This window comes from Crocuta crocuta, unplaced genomic scaffold, assembly GCF_008692635.1.
Source record: "Crocuta crocuta isolate KB4526 unplaced genomic scaffold, BGI_CrCroc_1.0 scaffold41, whole genome shotgun sequence".
Classification (NCBI taxonomy): domain Eukaryota; kingdom Metazoa; phylum Chordata; class Mammalia; order Carnivora; family Hyaenidae; genus Crocuta; species Crocuta crocuta.
In genome coordinates, this window is record NW_027529428.1 from 819200 (window position 1) to 827097 (window position 7898).

Genomic DNA, 7898 nt, shown 5'->3' on the forward strand with positions numbered 1-7898 from the left:
ACCATACAGTCACTTAATTCCCAAGGGCAGATGTGCAGTTTCTAAAAGGATCTAGTATTGTCCCAAGACCTGTTTTTTGAATGGAGTATAGTTTTTTTGCTACATGTGACATGACATTGACTTTCTTCCAAATTATAGGAGTTTCTGCTGTGCCCATCCTGTTGGGCCTTGCCAAGTCCTACACAATGTTTTTCTCTACCATGATCTTTCTAGTATTATGGAGTCTGCTGAGCCATAGAAATAAAATGTCAGCATTTCAGAACCAAATCCTGAAGTACTACAGAGAACTTTCTTTTTCTGGATCTTAATGGAAGCTAACAATAGCCTTTAAATCAACATGGTGAATTGATAGTTTCTATATTTCTAAGGCAGAATACACTGCCTGAACAACCCAAAGAAACCTATCAAAGGTTGGGTTCCTTTCTTTGTGGTAGGAAACATGACATATTCCCCCTTCTCTGGACTGGATGTGCATTTCTAAGGCATCCATGGTATTTGTCACTTCTTGATCATCAGCTTCAATTAATCTGATATAAATTCCCTCCAAAATATCCAGACAGTTGAAGGTTAGCAAAATATGCCACCTCAAAATATGCCACTTCAAAATATACCACTTTGGCATAGGCTAATTTTGAGCTGAAGGCAGTTGAAAATAAGTAAATATAAGAGGATCTCTTATTTGCACAGAGGCAAGATACGTTTACAAAGGTGATCCCCTTTCCTTCTCTACCAAGAAGGACAGAAGTTAACCTCCAGGGATAACCAGGTCCTTATTAGCCCAGAGGTGAAACCAAAGGAATCTGTATAACAAACCTTGCAACTAGCCCTTATCTACCTTTAGTTTCCCCATTTTTTTCCTTCCCACAGAATGCTGCCCCTGGAACTCGAAGTCTTTTACCTTTGTCTTGTACATCTCTAAAAATATATTGCTCTTTTGTTAAGATGTTATATAAACCCACGTTCTAACCACCCCTTTGAGTTACTCATCTGAGTGCTCCTAAGTACATGTGCAGTGCACAAGTTAATAAAGTTATGTTTGTTTTTCTCTTGTTAATCTGTCTTTTACCAGGCTAATTTACAGAGCCCCGGCCAGTGAACCTCAGATAGGTAGAAGGAAAACAGTTTTCCTTTCCTACACAATCCAGGTCCCTTCAATCTATTGTATCCCAGAGATCATGAAAACTAGCATAACCTTGGGATGTGAATGTATATCCCATGTGGATGTAAACTGCTCTCATTTTCTTTTTTTGTGGGTTATGGTTTGCTAGTACAATAGTCACATACTATGTACCTGAGGCTGTGTTACTCTTCTCTATTAAAGATACCACATTTGGTACAACGGATCCAACCAATTTTTGCAGGGGCTGTTTTGGTGGATGAAATGGGAATATGGTGGGAGCCGTCACCTCTACGTGTTTCAAGTCTGTGAGTATAGCACTGATCTTGTTATTGTGCTGTGCTGCGATGTTTTTGTTTACTCTAATTTATGGGGTGTGTGGGGGTAGTTTCAAGGGCTACCACTTCACTTTATTACAAGTATTCCTAATCTATAAGTCAAGGAACCCATATGAAGTTTCTGTCAACTGCAAAATATATGCACTTGATTTATCCATGTGGGGACCAGGGAAGTGACACCCAAGTGGGTCCACAGAGACAGTGACCCCTCCTGTGAGATAGACCTGGGTCAAAACTCCATTTATTACCTTTATTAACTGAACTCCTTACACCCCTACTATAAGGTGAAGGAAAGCAAGATAGCACTTGGATCTCCTGATATAAGATTGAACTTGGATGCTGTATCTAACAAGCCTTGAAAAATCTGGGAATTCCCCCTTTTCAAGTGTGCCATTACCCAAGTAAAAGGCTACAGGTCCTACTTGGGAAGGATGGAAGAATCACTGTTGTATGTAATTGCTGGTGTTTGCTTCAGCAGCACATATACAAAATTGGAAAGATACAGAGAAGATTAGCATGACCTCTATGCAAAGATGACATGCAAATTTGTGTATACGATTACTGTGGTGTCATAGAGACCTTCATCATCTGGACCTGGATGCTTCTTTAGTCAATGAGAGTTGACTCCAGTCTGGAAACTGGGCAAAAGTTCATGACTTTCCACTAGGGAGTGTTATCTCTGCCTTCTCATCTATTCCTAATTTTTCTGATAGATATAGATATAGGTATAGATTTGACAGTACCTCAGGCAGTTGCCTGCTTATTGATTTTGCCTCCAGTAAGACCATATATTTTAAGGCATCTCTATAGACCGTTTTAAGTCAGACCCCCTCTTGGCTGCCATTCAGACTTTGCTAACCATGCTATTCCAAGATCCCATTATCCCCTTTGCTTCTCGGGAACTCAGTTTTGTAACAACTACTAATTCAGCCCACAGAAAACAGGCATTACTGAGCATTGCAGTGGTGCTGGTGTGTTCCTTCCTAGTTCATTCCTTATTGCTTTAATAAATGGAGTGCTCTCTAGGCTCTCTTAAGGGAAATGACCAGCTGGTAGGTTTTCCAGTTGTATATAATAGATCCATTCTAGCATGCTTAGCCCTATAAGCCTTTTGAGTTCTTTCTCACATTTTTCCATGACATCTCTAATTTAATGCCAGCTGTCATTTTTTCCAAGCCTTTAGAACCATCACTTAGGCTTCTTGCCAGGGAGTTAAATAAATCCTGTTTCACTAGAGAGTTCCCTCATATGGTAAATCCTCCTTTATCTAGCTTTATATGCCACAATCTTGATCTGGCACCTTCAGGATTCACTTCCAGACATATTTTCCTGGTTCCTGCCAGTACATGTTACCCATGTCCTGTAGCAACTTTGATGTATAATCCCTCCTAGTCCCTAATACATCCAGCACTTCTCCAGGGAGGCTATGCTGAGGTTTGATCATATTTAAGGCCCTAATCATATTTAAAATCCAGGTGGTGAGGAGAGAGCAGATACTAAGGAGGTTATATGTTCTCTTATTTGGCACCTACCTCATTTGAGGCCTCTGCAGAGTCTTAAACAAGGTGGGTGATCTCTCTTCCAAAAGAAGTAGGCCACTTCTGTTGGCCTGGTGGGCTCGGAGAAATTAAGGATACAAAGTTCACAAGTTCATCTACTACATGTCTTCATATAAAATCTCAGAGTCCCACTCTTTCCCTCTCTGGGTGCTGTACTGTCATAGGAGATTTGCCTAGGCCTAGAATTCTCTAAAGCTCTGCCAATATTACACTTCAGTTCTCTGTCTGATCTTCAGCTGTTTCTACCTTCTGGCTTCAGGTGATGAGAATCTTTTCGAATGCTACCATGGAGGCCTCTGACACTCACACTTTACTTTGAATTAGTAAGAGGTCTGAACCTGTCATTTTCTTTCTTCACTAAATCAATGCTACTTAGCAACAGCCACTCAATTTCACAGTCTTTGCAGTTGCTATTTCCCCATATCTCTCCAATGCCCGAGAAATTGTACCAGTAAGTTCATTCCCTGCACGTGCATCCCATCCCATTCTCCTCACAGGGAAGTCTTAGTAGGTAGTCTCCCAGAGACTGTCATTCCATCACCTACCATGCGTGATCCAGCTGGCATGTTAGATCCAACTACAAACGTCTATCCTTAGCCTCTGCTTCTCAGTCAGATCTATTTCTGATACAAAGCAACTGAGGTTGAATTTCTTAAAAGTAGAGCCTGAGATAAGGATTCTCATTCAAGTAACTCACTAGAGGAGTATTTTCAGGAGAAAAGAAGTGAACAATGCCTGATAGAGCAGAGCATAAAAGCTAATCATGAATGTGGTCTCTGGTCAAACACTTAGCTTTAGTCTGAACCCAGGGGAAGCTTTGAAACAATATTGCAACAAATAACCTCACCCTAAGATGAGGAACCAGCCTTTCCTCTTTTAGTGCCAGTCAATTATTACCTGAAGTTTCTTGGGTGGGTACCGTGTAGCTTTCGAAGAGAGGCAGCTCCCATTCAGCCAAGGATAACACTCTAGATGAAGGGCCGGCTGTGAGTTGTTATCAGCTAGCACTTGCAGCAGCTAAAAGATGGGCACACTGGCAGATGAAAAGGATCTGTGCACCAACACTATTCATACAATAGGTCAGTGGTACACCTGAGATTCCACAGTTCAAACCAGCTCTCAGATGATGCCAATATTACTGGCCCAAGGACCACACTTTGAGTGGCAAGAAAAAGATTATTTTGTTTTCATGTTTTTCTTTTTTAATCCCTGCCATTCTTTTACTTTTCCTTCCTTTATGTTTCCTCTTTCCATTTATGCTGATTCTACATATGATCTTCAAACCAGTTTGTAGGATGGCGTTCAGAGGATGCCTACATCATCTTGTAAGTTTTTTTTCATAAGAAAGGGAAGAAAAGCCTCAATTTATTGATCTATTGTTCTATTGATGCATCAGTTGCCTACACTAAAGTTGATTTTAAGCAGGTTACTTCCTTCACATGGATGAAAAGTTCTTTTTGATTTTTTAAAATTAATTTACTTTTATTTACATTTTATTTGAGTAGAGTTGACACACAATGTTACCTTAGTTTCAGGTGTACAACTTAGGGATTTGACAAGCTTTTGCATTATGCTGTGTTCACAAGTATAGCTATAGTTCTTTTGGGTGGGTCTTTTTAAGTATTAAGGTCTTAGGAGCTAATTCAAGAACACGGCACGACTCTCAATTTTTTAGTAAGAAGACCAACAATAGTTAAAGCTACCTTAAAGTAGGACCCACAACCAATCTTTCAAATTTTTTTAAATGTTTTATTTATTTCTGAGAGAGAGAGACAGTGTGAGCAAGGGAGGGTCAGAGAGAGAGGGAGATACAGAATCTGAAACAGACTCCAGGCTCTGAGCTAGCTGTCAGCACAGAGCCTGACGCAGGGCCCCAACCCACTAACCGAACCGTGAGATCATGACCTGAGCCCAAGTCGGAAGTTCAACCGACTGAGCCACCAAGGGGCCCCCAGTCTTTTAAGTGTACACATTGAAAGAAGCATTTACAATCCAAATTACTGTGAGATCTCTCACTTGGATGGGGGGGGCAGCAAATGTGGGGTGACCAGATGGGTGGAAGCCAGCAGTGCAGGTGCTGAAAGTGCGGTGAAAGAATTCACCCCAGGCAGAACAAAAGAGATAGAAGTTTATTGAATACACAGCAAGGGAGCAGCTGGCTGGACAGTGAGCAGAGACTGGCTGCTTTGAGGCAGTGGGTGTTAGAGGGGGAAGGTGAGAGGGTAATGGGAACTATGGAATTTTTCTTTTTTGATACTTGTGTCCAGGTGTAAATAACCCATTGGAAATTTTGAGGTGAGTCACTCAAAGGGCCTGTTTGTATTTGTACAGAGGTTTACTGTGATCCCTTCTACCTTTCTCAGGTTTCCACTGTTCAAGTTAATTGACTAAAAGCAGGCTCTACATTTACATCCAACTTATTTAAAAATGCTGAGATTCCCCCAAAGTTAAGGAATATGTTCAAGGTCACACAGGAAGTGAGTGACAAAGTTTAGATGGAGACATAGGCCTTGGGACCTCTGTTATTGTGCGTGACAATTAATTTGAAATTGGATCTCTGCACCTTGAAACCAATGTTCAAAGTTGGGCTACCAGCCATCATTTTTATACATATGCTTTGTTCTTAGAGCACAGTGGAGTACAGCACCAACACGTAGACATGAAAATAGAAACACTATGTCAAAGACCAGGACTGGAAATGTTGAAGATGCTCTAGAGTAGACTGAAAGGTCTGACTTGGCTGAGGATGCCGACATTCACTTTTAGAAAATCTGCCATCATAGCATCATCCTCCTTACTGTGGGAAATTTTTAATAAGACTGTGATATCTGCTTCAGATTGGAGAAGGTGACTTCTTTTATTGCTCTCTGCTTTTCCTTAAGTGTTGTCATTTTTCATGGCATAGAGGTGACCAGGAGAGAGAATGTGTTCAATATGGAACAGACCATCATTTCTCTAGTCACATTAAAATTAGGACATTATCACCACAATTAACATTATCCTCCTCCTCCTCCGTCTCCTTCGCCCAGTCTCCTCTTCTTCCTCCTCCCTCCCCATCATCAAAATTGTTCGCTCTCATTGAGGACTAGCTATTACCCAGGCAATATGTTATGAGCTTTATAGGCATCATAACCCTCATGTAACCATGTAACATAACCATCATGTAACCCTCAAAACATTTGTATGGAGCTAATACACTTTTTTTTTGAGAGAGAGAGAGCATGCAAGCGAGCTGGGGAGGGACAGAGAGGAGTGAGGAGAGAGGCCCAGCCAGGCTCCACACCCAGCGCAGAGACCAATGTGGGGCTCAATTCTATGACCCTGAGATCATGACCTGAGCTGAAATCAAGAGTCTGATGCTTAATCAACTTAGCCATGCAGGCGCCCCGACTAATATGCTTATTAGACTCATTGTACAGATGAGAAACTAATGTAGAGAGGATTTTAACATTTTCCACACATTCACACTTCAAGTTTGTAATAGCATATGGATTTGAATTGAAGGTTGCTTGTATCAGAATTTAGTATTGTAACACTAGTGACCTATGTTGGGCTGTTAGATCAGAAGGCAAACCAGTTTCAAAGGGAAGGTAAATGTCATCAATTTAGTTTAGAAGTATTTGCATTTATGTCAGTGAATTCAGGGGAACACTTCTAGGCCAATAAGAAATCCTGGAGAAGGAGAAGATAAGAAGCTCCATGTTGCAGAAGGATGTGGTCCTGTAACCACAGGAGTAAAAGCACAGAACACCACTACAGTTTGAAAAAATGAAACACTAGATATATTTTCTTGGTTTCTCTGACAACAGGGGCCACTCTTCATAATAATTTTACTAGGAAATGTTTATGCAAATAAAGTACATGTTATCAGGCATAAAACAACATGTGGTTTAGACATTTTCTGAGAAGTCTGAGCAGTGTGGAAGGAATGTTTGCTGTGATAGAGAAGAGGTTAAAATGGGAGAGACTTATGTAATGGTACGAAGGGATTTTCCTGAGCCCACATACTCTAGAATTTGGTGGGTACAAGAAAATGATCATATCTTTTTCTAATTTGTTTATAGTTTTTATAAATAAATGAAATGTATTGTGTATTCATCCTGTCTTATTTTCTCTGTTTGACATCAATGCTAACATTGGGGTAAAAAAGAAAGAAAGAAAAGGGAAAAGGGTAGGTGAGTCAATAAACCTTATAGAACTGGCAGGTATGATGAAGGGGAGTAAAAAGTAATTCCCCACGCCCCTAGTTTTCTAAATTCTTGGTTGGGATAGATTCACAAAAGAAAAACAAACAGGCATCTATTAACATGTATATCTTGTGTATACATGAAAGATACCCAGGGAGAAATTAATAATAACTCTTCCAATTCAAGTTTAAATACCATTCTTGGGGCACCTGCATGGCTCAGTTGGTTAAGGTCCAACTTCGGCTCAGGTCATGATCTCACGGTTTCGTGGGTTTGAGCCCCGCGTCAGGCTCTGTGCTGACAGCTAGCTCAGAGCCTGGAGACTGTTTCAGATTCTGTGTCTCCCTCTCTCTCTGACCTTCCCCTGTTCATGCTCTCTCTCTCTCAGAAATAAATAAAACATTAAAAAATTTAAATACCATTTTCTGAGAAAGACAAAAGGAAAAGAGTGGGGGGGAAGCCAGTTGGGAAGGTGACGGAAAAGCATATTAAACAGGTGTAAGGTAAGTTTGAGCCTTTTCCCATTGATAAGATTCTCTTGTGATTTAGAGTCATCTTTTTCTGTTTAGATAAGAGAGGGAGATACCCTTTATAAATGGAGATTCTCTTTATAAATGTAAATTTCCCTTACAAAAGGGTCATTCCCACTCTGTTTTCAGAGATTTTTCTGGGTCTCTGTTTCTTCAAATAACCAGCT

At 40.5% G+C, this 7898-nt stretch overlaps 1 non-coding gene across 1 annotated transcript; it reads left to right on the plus strand.

Moving 5' to 3' along the window:
- Positions 1 to 1917: 1917 nt before the first annotated feature.
- On the plus strand, positions 1918 to 2023 carry LOC144227744 (U6 spliceosomal RNA). The gene has a single exon (XR_013334046.1). It is a non-coding gene; the product is annotated as a U6 spliceosomal RNA (small nuclear RNA).
- The last annotated feature ends 5875 nt before the right edge of the window (positions 2024 to 7898 follow it).